Source organism: Oncorhynchus mykiss, chromosome 10 (genome assembly GCF_057628025.1).
Source record: "Oncorhynchus mykiss isolate SJ-2025 chromosome 10, ASM5762802v1, whole genome shotgun sequence".
Taxonomy (NCBI): Eukaryota; Metazoa; Chordata; class Actinopteri; order Salmoniformes; family Salmonidae; genus Oncorhynchus; species Oncorhynchus mykiss.
This window is the reverse complement of record NC_143031.1, coordinates 7,593,338-7,605,476: the sequence shown is the minus strand read 5'-3', so window position 1 is coordinate 7,605,476 and position 12,139 is coordinate 7,593,338.

Below are 12,139 nucleotides of genomic sequence, written 5' to 3'. Positions count from 1 at the left end.
ACAGTGAATTATAAGTGAAATGATCTGTCTGTAAACACTTTTTGGAGAAATTACTTGTGTCATGCACAAAGTAGATGTCCTAACCGACTTGCCAAAACTATAGTTTCTTAACAAGACGTTTGTGACATGTTTGAAAAATCATGTGTGTGAGGGGCATGCCATGATTGATTGGCAGAAATGCTGCTCCCAGTTTCCCCCAGGACCAGCTGGAACATGAAGAGAACTGGCCCATTCCCCCAGGCCAAAACGGCCGCCAAGCCACCTACTGCACTGCCACTCTACCCCACTGCTCATTGGCTGGCTGCTAAAGCACTTGGGCACAGATAAATTGAGTATCCAGTGTGCCACTGCCAGACTCGATAGGATGGCAAACATCGTCCATTCTATTCCGTTGAGTCTATTCTGTACAACGGAATATGTGGTGTGAAAGTTGAAAGTCGTTCATGTACAGTAACACGAAGACAGCCAGGTTTTGTGGTGTTTTGAGAGGAGTGAAATAAGGGACTTTCCTGCCTCTATTTTAACATTGGGATTCAGTTTCAACAAAGGTGCAGGTTACGGTGACTCAAATGGGCCTTTGTTACATCATAATAACAGTTACATCATAGTAACAGTTACATCTATAATAACAGTTACATCTATAATAACAGTTACATCATGATAACATTTACATCATGATAACAGTTACATCTATAATAACAGTTACATCTATAATAACAGTTACATCTATAATAACAGTTACATCTATAATAACAGTTACATCTATAATAACAGTTACATCTATAATAACAGTTACATCTATAATAACAGTTACATCTATAATAACAGTTACATCATAATAACAGTTACATCATAATAACAGTTACATCATAATAACAGTTACATCATAATAACAGTTACATCATAGTAACAGTTACATCTGTAATAACAGTTACATCTATAATAACAGTTACATCTATAATAACAGTTACATCTATAATAACAGTTACATCATAATAACAGTTACATCTATAATAACAGTTACATCTATAATAACAGTTACATCGTAATAACAGTTACATCGTAATAACAGTTACATCTATAATAACAGTTACATCTATAATAACAGTTACATCTATAATAACAGTTACATCGTAATAACAGTTACATCGTAATAACAGTTACATCGTAATAACAGTTACATCATAGTAACAGTTACATCTGTAATAACAGTTACATCTATAATAACAGTTACATCTATAATAACAGTTACATCTATAGTAACAGTTACATCATAGTAACAGTTACATCGTAATAACAGTTACATCGTAATAACAGTTACATCAGAATGACAGTTACATCATAATAACAGTTACATCGTAATAACAGTTACATCTATAATAACAGTTACATCGTAATAACAGTTACATCGTAATAACAGTTACATCTATAATAACAGTTACATCATAATAACAGTTACATCATAATAACAGTTACATCGTAATAACAGTTACAACTGAATGACAGTTACATCATAATAACAGTTACATCGTAATAACAGTTACATCTATAATAACAGTTACAACATAATAACAGTTACATCGTAATAACAGTTACATCGTAATAACAGTTACATCGTAATAACAGTTACATCGTAATAACAGTTACATCGTAATAACAGTTACATCGTAATAACAGTTACATCGTAATAACAGTTACATCGTAATAACAGTTACATCGTAATAACAGTTACATCGTAATAACAGTTACATCGTAATAACAGTTACATCGTAATAACAGTTACATCTATAATAACAGTTACATCGTAATAACAGTTACATCTATAATAACAGTTACATCGTAATAACAGTTACATCGTAATAACAGTTACATCGTAATAACAGTTACATCATAATAACAGTTACATCATAATAACAGTTACATCGTAATAACAGTTACATCATAATAACAGTTACATCGTAATAACAGTTACATCTATAATAACAGTTACATCGTAATAACAGTTACATCATAATAACAGTTACATCATAATAACAGTTACATCTATAATAACAGTTACATCGTAATAACAGTTACATCTATAATAACAGTTACATCGTAATAACAGTTATATCTATAATAACAGTTACATCGTAATAACAGTTACATCGTAATAAGTTACATCGTAATAACAGTTACATCTATAATAACATTTACATCGTAATAACAGTTACATCGTAATAACAGTTACATCGTAATGACAGTTACATCGTAATGACAGTTACATCGTAATGACAGTTACATCGTAATAACAGTTACATCGTAATAACAGTTACATCTATAATAACAGTTACATCTATAATAACAGTTACATCTATAATAACAGTTACATCTATAATAACAGTTACATCTATAATAACAGTTACATCTATAATAACAGTTACATCATAGTAACAGTTACATCATAATAACAGTTACATCATAATAACAGTTACATCGTAATAAGTTACATCGTAATAAGTTACATCGTAATAACAGTTACATCGTAATAACAGTTACATCGTAATAAGTTACATCGTAATAACAGTTACATCTATAATAACATTTACATCGTAATAACAGTTACATCATAGTAACAGTTACATTGTAATAACAGTTACATCATAATAACAATTACATCGTAATAACAGTTACATCGTAATAACAGTTACATCGTAATAACAGTTACATCATAATAACAGTTACATCATAATAACAGTTACATCATAATAACAGTTACATCTATAATAACAGTTACATCTATAATAACAGTTACATCGTAATAACAGTTACATCGTAATAACAGTTACATCTACAATAACAGTTACATCATAATAACAGTTACATCTATAATAACAGTTACATCATAATAACAGTTACATCATAATAACAGTTACATCTATAATAACAGTTACATCGTAATGACAGTTACATCATAATAACAGTTACATCTACAATAACAGTTACATCATAATAACAGTTACATCTATAATAACAGTTACATCTATAATAACAGTTACATCGTAATAACAGTTACATCTACAATAACAGTTACATCTATAATAACAGTTACATCATAGTAACAGTTACATCATAATAACAGTTACATCATAATAACAGTTACATCGTAATAAGTTACATCGTAATAAGTTACATCGTAATAACAGTTACATCGTAATAACAGTTACATCGTAATAACAGTTACATCGTAATAACAGTTACATCTATAATAACATTTACATCGTAATAACAGTTACATCATAGTAACAGTTACATTGTAATAACAGTTACATCATAATAACAATTACATCGTAATAACAGTTACATCGTAATAACAGTTACATCGTAATAACAGTTACATCATAATAACAGTTACATCTATAATAACAGTTACATCATAATACCTGTTACATCATAGTAACCGTTACATCATAATAACAGTTACATCATAGTAACAGTTACATCGTAATACCAGTTACATCACAATAACAGTTACATCATAATACCTGTTACATCATAGTAACCGTTACATCATAATAACAGTTACATCATAATAACAGTTACATCTATAATAACAGTTACATCTATAATAACAGTTACATCTATAATAACAGTTACATCGTAATAACAGTTACATCTACAATAACAGTTACATCATAATAACAGTTACATCTATAATAACAGTTACATCATAGTAACAGTTACATCATAATAACAGTTACATCTATAATAACAGTTACATCGTAATGACAGTTACATCATAATAACAGTTACATCTACAATAACAGTTACATCATAATAACAGTTACATCATAATAACAGTTACATCTATAATAACAGTTACATCTATAATAACAGTTACATCGTAATAACAGTTACATCTACAATAACAGTTACATCATAATACCTGTTACATCATAGTAACCGTTACATCATAATAACAGTTACATCGTAATAACAGTTACATCTACAATAACAGTTACATCATAATAACAGTTACATTTATAATAACAGTTACATCGTAATAACAGTTACATCGTAATAACAGTTACATCGTAATAACAGTTACATCGTAATAACAGTTACATCGTAATAACAGTTACATCGTAATAACAGTTACATCGTAATAACAGTTACATCATAATAACAGTTACATCGTAATAACAGTTACATCGTAATAACAGTTACATCGTAATAACAGTTACATTGTAATAACAGTTACACCGTAATAACAGTTACATCTATAATAACAGTTACATCGTAATAACAGTTACATCGTAATAACAGTTACATCGTAATAACAGTTACATCGTAATAACAGTTACATCTATAATAACAGTTACATCGTAATAACAGTTACATCGTAATAACAGTTACATCATAATAACAGTTACATCTATCATAACAGTTACATCATAATAACAACTACATCATAATAACAGTTACATCTATAGTAACAGTTACATCATGATAACAGTTACATCTATAGTAACAGTTACATCATGATAACAGTTACATCATAATAACAGTTGAAGTCGGAAGTTTACATACACTTAGGTTGGAATCATTAAGACTCGTTTTTCAACCACTCTACAAATGTGTTGTTAACAAACTATACTTTTGGCAAGTCAGTTAGGACATCTAATTTCTCCAACAATTGTTTACAGACAGATTAGTTCATTTACAATTCACTGTATCACAATTCCAGTTGGTCAGAAGTTTACATACACTAAATTGACTGTGCCTTGGAAAATTCCAGAAAATGATGTCATGGCTTTATAAGCTTCTGATAGGCTAATTGACATCATTTGAGTCAATTGGAGGTGTACCTGTGGATGTATTTCAAGGCCTACCTTCAAACTCAGTGCCTCTTTGTTTGAAAATGAAAATATATCAGCCAAGACCTCCAACGAGTCTGGTTCATCCTTGGGAGCAATTTCCAAATGCCTGAAGGTACCACGTTCATCTGTACAAACAATAGTACGCAAGTATAAGCACCATGGGACAACGCAGCCGTCATACTTCTCAGGAAGGAGACGCATTCTGTCTCCTAGAGATGAACGTACTTTGTTGCAAAAAGTGCAAATCAATCCCAGAACAACAGCAAAAGACCTTGTGAAGAGGCTGGAGTAAACGGGTACAAAAGTATCTATAGCCACAGTAAAACGAGTCCTATATCGACATAACCTGAAAGGCCTCTCAGCAAGGGAGAAGCCACAGCTCCAAACCTGCCATAAAAAATCCAGACTACAGTTTGCAACTGCACATGGGGATAAAGATCCTACTTTTTGGAGAAATGTCCTCTGGTCTGATGAAACAAAAATAGAACTGTTTGGCCATAATGACCATTGTTATGTTTGGAGGAAAAAGGGGGAGGCTTGCAAGCCGAAGAACACCATCCCAACCGTGAAGCACGGGAGTGGCAGCATCATGTTGTGGGGGTGCTTTGCTGCAGGACGACCTGGTGCACTTCACAAAATAGGTGGCATCATGAGGAACGGAAAATAACGTGGATATATTGAAGCAACATCTCAAGACATCAGCCAGGAAGTTTAATCTTGGTTGCAAATGGGTCTTCCAAGTGGACAATGACCACAAGCCCACTTCCAAAGTTGTGGCAAAATGGCTTAAGGACAACAAAGTCAAGGTATTGGAGTGGCCATCACAAAGCCCTGACCTCGATCCATAGAAAATGTGTAGGCAGAACTGAAAAGACTTGTGCGAGCAAGGAGGCCTACAAACCTGACTCAGTTACTCCAGCTCTGTCAGAAGGAATGGGCCAAAATTCACCCAACTTATTGTGGGAGGCTTGTGGAAGGTTATAAATTAAAAACCAATTATTATAGATATTTATAATCAATTTATTACTACTCTATATCAGAGCCAAATCTATTTTTGAAAAACAAACAGCCCTCAAGGCAACAGCTGTTTGTTGACCAGAAATGGAGAAATCATGCAGCAACAAGAGTTTACGATGTTTCTTGCTGCTCTGTACGACACCAGATTCTAAGAGTTTACAATGTTTCTTGCTGCTCTGTACGACACCAGATTCTAAGAGTTTACAATGTTTCTTGCTGCTCTGTACGACACCAGATTCTAAGAGTTTACAATGTTTCTTGCTGCTCTGTACGACACCAGATTCTAAGAGTTTACAATGTTTCTTGCTGCTCTGTACGACACCAGATTCTAAGAGTTTACGATGTTTCTTGCTGCTCTGTACGACACCAGATTCTAAGAGTTTACGATGTTTCTTGCTGCTCTGTACGACACCAGATTCTAAGAGTTTACAATGTTTCTTGCTGCTCTGTACGACACCAGATTCTAAGAGTTTACAATGTTTCTTGCTGCTCTGTACGACACCAGATTCTAAGAGTTTACAATGTTTCTTGCTGCTCTGTACGACACCAGATTCTAAGAGTTTACAATGTTTCTTGCTGCTCTGTACGACACCAGATTCTAAGAGTTTACAATGTTTCTTGCTGCTCTGTACAACACCAGATTCTAAGAGTTTACAATGTTTCTTGCTGCTCTGTATGACACCAGATTCTAAGGCTCTAAGATTCTAAGAGTTTACAATGTTTCTAAGGCTTAGAATCTGGTGTCATACAGAGCAGCAAGAAACATTGTAAACTCTTATATATATATATATATATATATATATATATATAAATATTGTCCTGAAATCACATCCTCATCCTTGTATTGATCCACAGAATGCTGAATACATTTTTGATTTGATAAAGCGGTAAGCAATCTAAATCAGTTTTTTTACATTTTATTTACAACTTTTATTATTTATTTTTATTTCACCTTTATTTAACAAGGTAGGCCATTTGAGAACAAGTTCTCATTTACAACTTCGACCTGGCCAAGATAAAGCAAGCAGTGTGACACAAACAACACAGAGTTACAGAGGTAAGGCAATAAATAGGCCGTAGTGGCGAAGTAATTTTACAATTTAGCAATTAAACACTGGTGTGATAGATGTGCAGATGTGCAGAAGATGAATATGCAAGTAGAGATACTGGGATGTAAAGGAGCGAAATAAACCAATAAATAACAATATGGGGATGATGTAGTTGGATGTGCTATTTACAGATGGGCTATGTACAGGTGCAGTGATCTGTGAGCTGCTCTGACAGCTGATGCTTAATGTTAGTGAGGGAGATAAGAGTCTCCAGCTCCAGTGATTTTTGCAATTCGTTCCAGTCTTTGGCTGCAGAGAACTGGAAGGAAAGGCGGCCAAAGGAGGAATAGGCTTTGGGGGTGACCAGTGAAATATACCTGCTGGAGCACGTGCTACGGGTGGGTTCTGCTATGGTGACTAGTGAGCTGAGATAAGGTGGGGCTTTAACTAGCAAAGACTTATAGATTACCTGAAACCATGTGGGTTTGGCGACGAATACGAAACGAGGGCCAGCCAACGACAATCCACGGTCCGAAGCATCCGGCGATGATTCACGGTCCGGTTCCTCCAATGATGTGCCCACCCGGACCCTCCCCTATTGAGTCAGGTTTTTTTTTTTTGTGGGGGGGCCATAGAGAACTTGTATGGTTCCCAATCAGAGGGAGCTGTTTATCGTTGTCTATGATTGGGGATCATATTTAGGTATCCATTTTCCCATTGTGCTTTGTGAGATCCTTTGTGAGGTCTATGTATAGTTAGTTGCCTGTGAGCATTATATTAGCTTTATGTTTCGTTTGTTCTTTAAAGTTTTCTATTCCAAAATGAAGGATGGAAACATACCACGCTGCATCTTGGTCCACTCCTTATAACGATCGTGACAGTGTACCTTTCCAAATCATGTCCAATCAATTGAATTTACCACAGGTGGACTACAATCAAGGTGTAGAAACATCTCAAGGATGATCAAAGGAAACAGGATGCACCTGAGATTAATTTCGAGTCTCATGGCGAAAGTTCTGAATAAATACAAATAAGGTTTTTTCAAACATTTGTAAACAAAAGGAAACGGATTTTGCTATATCATTGCATGGATATTGTGTGTAGATTGATGAGGAACATTTTTATTTAATCCATATTAGAATAATGCTGTAACGTAACAGTCTGAAAGTGCAGGGATGAGTACAGGGCAGGCTAGTGATGGCTGTTCAACTGTCTGGTAATATTAGCTGTTTAACAGTCTGATGGTGATATAAGTTGTTTAACAGTCTGATGGTAATAGAAGCTATTCAACAGTCTGATGGCCTGGTGATAGAAGCCGTTTCTCAGTCTGATGGCTTCATAATAGAAGCTGTTTAACAGTCTGATGGCCTGGTGATAGAAGCTGTTTAACAGTCTGATGTTAATAGAAGCTATTCAACAGTCTGATGGCCTGGTGATAGAAGCTGTTTAACAGTCTGATGGTAATAGAAGCTATTCAACAGTCAAATGGCCTGGTGATAGAAGCTGTTTCTCAGTCTCTCTGTCCAAGCTATGATGCACCTTTACTGTCTCTGTCTGCTAGATGGCAGCAGGGTGAACAGACCATGACTCAGGTGGCTGAGGTTCTTGAGGATCTTCTTGTCTGTCCTTTGACACAGAGTGCTGTAAATGTCCCGGAGGGCAGTCAGTGGGCCCTGGTGATGACCATTAGCACCAGATTGTTCTTCAAGATGTTCAAACGTTCATAGATGACCAGCAGGGTCAAATAATAATCACAGTGGTTGTAGACGTAGAAGGTGCAACAGGTCAGTCACCTCAGGAGTAAAGGTCAGTCGGCTTTTCATAGCCGAGCATTCAGGAGGTCGAGACAGAGAGAGATCAGAGAGATCATTGTGCTGTCCAATTAGGAAGCAGGGATTTTAACATCGGCCAAGCAACCCAGCACCGTGGCTGTCCCATTGAGCACAGCGTGCTAACAAACCGCTCAAACCCCCTCACAAACGGTTCAGTTATGAGGAATGAAAAACAATCTAGTCCCCAATGTTGTGTTTTTCAATACTCCATTCATAGTGGGATGTAACGCAGGTCAGCCTGGGAATAATGTTGCCTTTTGTGTCGCCGTGCTTCTCCTCCCTCCTCTCTGCCCCGCGCCGCTGAAAGATCCTCGGACCCATGAAAATACTCATGAACGTCTAAGATAACCAGGAATATAACACTCTGACTCTCCCTCTCTCTCACGGTAACACACACAGTGAAAAGGGAGGAATTTTGACCCCATTAAAATTCCGATTTATTGCATCTGTCAACAGGTGTGTTTAACCCTTATCCATTAACATGGAAACATCATCAACCCCCACATTGCAGATTTCCTTTTGTTTACCTATTAATAATAGGGAAGAGGCATATCTTCAATCATAATTATTGAGAAAAAAAAATCTAAGAAAATTGTTTGCATGTAAACACAGCAAGTGGCAAAGCATTCCAAGGTTGTAGTTGGGTTAAGTGCCTTGCTCAAGGACACTGCTCGTTTTCAACCTCGTCGGCTCTGGGATTCAAACTAGTGATCTTTTTGTTATTGGCTCAACGCTCTAGCCCGCTAGGCTACCTGGCGTCCCCATCTGAAATCTGTAATGTCAAAATTCAGATGCAACTTTTGGAGTCCTTTCAATCATTTCTGTTGTTGTTCCATCCACTGAAATATTGTCTGATTAACTAAAGAGTAAATATATACAGAACCACTGTGGTGTACCATATATACAGAACAGAACCACTGTGGTGTACCATATATACAGTACAGAACCACTGTGGTGTACCATATATACAGAACCACTGTGGTGTACCATATATACAGAACAGAACCACTGTGATGTACCATATATACAGAACAGAACCACTGTGGTGTACCATATATACAGAACCACTGTGGTGTACCATATATACATTACAGAACCACTGTGGTGTACCATATATACAGTACCACTGTGGTGTGCCATATATACAGTACAGAACCACTGTGGTGTACCATATATACAGAACAGAACCACTGTGATGTACCATATATACAGTACAGAACCACTGTGGTGTGCCATATATACAGTACAGAACCACTGTGGTGTACCATATACACAGAACCACTGTGGTGTACCATATACACAGAACCACTGTGGTGTACCATATATACAGAACCACTGTGGTGTACCATATATACAGAACCACTGTAGTGTACCATATATACAGTACAGAACCACTGTGGTGTACCATATATACAGTACAGAACCACTGTGGTGTACCATATATACAGAACCACTGTGGTGTACCATATATACAGTACAGAACCACTGTGGTGTACCATATATACAGTACAGAACCACTGTGGTGTACCATATATACAGAACCACTGTGGTGTACCATATATACATTACAGAACCACTGTGGTGTACCATATATACAGTACCACTGTGGTGTGCCATATATACAGTACAGAACCACTGTGGTGTACCATATATACAGAACCACTGTGATGTACCATATATACAGTACAGAACCACTGTGGTGTGCCATATATACAGTACAGAACCACTGTGGTGTACCATATATACAGTACAGAACCACTGTGGTGTACCATATACACAGAACCACTGTGGTGTACCATATACACAGAACCACTGTGGTGTACCATATATACAGAACCACTGTGGTGTACCATATATACAGAACCACTGTGGTGTACCATATATACAGTACAGAACCACTGTGGTGTACCATATATACAGTACAGAACCACTGTGGTGTACCATATATACAGAACCACTGTGGTGTACCATATATACAGTACAGAACCACTGTGGTGTACCATATATACAGTACAGAACCACTGTGGTGTACCATATATACAGAACCACTGTGGTGTACCATATATACATTACAGAACCACTGTGGTGTACCATATATACAGAACAGAACCACTGTGGTGTACCATATATACAGAACCACTGTGGTGTACCATATATACAGAACCACTGTGGTGTACCATATATACAGTACAGAACCACTGTGGTGTACCATATATACAAAACAGAACCACTGTGGTGTACCATATATACAGTACAGAACCACTGTTGTGTACCATATATACAGTACAGAACCACTGTGGTGTACCATATATACAGAACCACTGTGGTGTACCATATATACAGAACAGAACCACTGTGGTGTACCATATATACAGAACCACTGTGGTGTACCATATATACAGAACCACTGTGGTGTACCATATATATACAGTACAGAACCACTGTGGTGTACCATATATACAGAACCACTGTGGTGTACCATATATACAGAAAAGAACCACTGTGGTGTACCATATATACAGAACCACTGTGGTGTACCATATATACAGTACCACTGTGGTGTACCATATATACAGTCCAGAACCACTGTGGTGTACCATATATACAGTCCAGAACCACTGTGGTGTACCATATATACAGAACCACTGTGGTGTACCATATATACAGTACAGAACCACTGTGGTGTACCATATATACAGTACAGAACCACTGTGGTGTACCATATATACAGTCCAGAACCACTGTGGTGTACCATATATACAGTACAGAACCACTGTGGTGTACCATATATACAGAACCACTGTGGTGTACCATATATACAGTACAGAACCACTGTGGTGTACCATATATACAGTACAGAACCACTGTGGTGTACCATATATACAGTACAGAACCACTGTGAAGTACCATATATACAGTACAGAACCACTGTGGTGTACCATATATACAGTACAGAACCACTGTGATGTACCATATATACAGTACAGAACCACTGTGGTGTACCATATATACAGTACAGAACCACTGTGGTGTACCATATATACAGTACAGAACCACTGTGGTGTACCATATATACAGAACCACTGTGGTGTACCATATATACAGAACCACTGTGGTGTACCATATATACAGAACCACTGTGGTGTACCATATATACAGTACAGAACCACTGTGGTGTACCATATATACAGAACCACTGTGGTGTGCCATATATACAGAACCACTGTGGTGTACCATATATACAGAACCACTGTGGTGTACCATATATACAGTACAGAACCACTGTGGTGTACCATATATACAGAACCACTGTGGTGTACCATATATACAGTACAGAACCACTGTGGTGTACCATATATACAGAACCACTGTGGTGTACCAT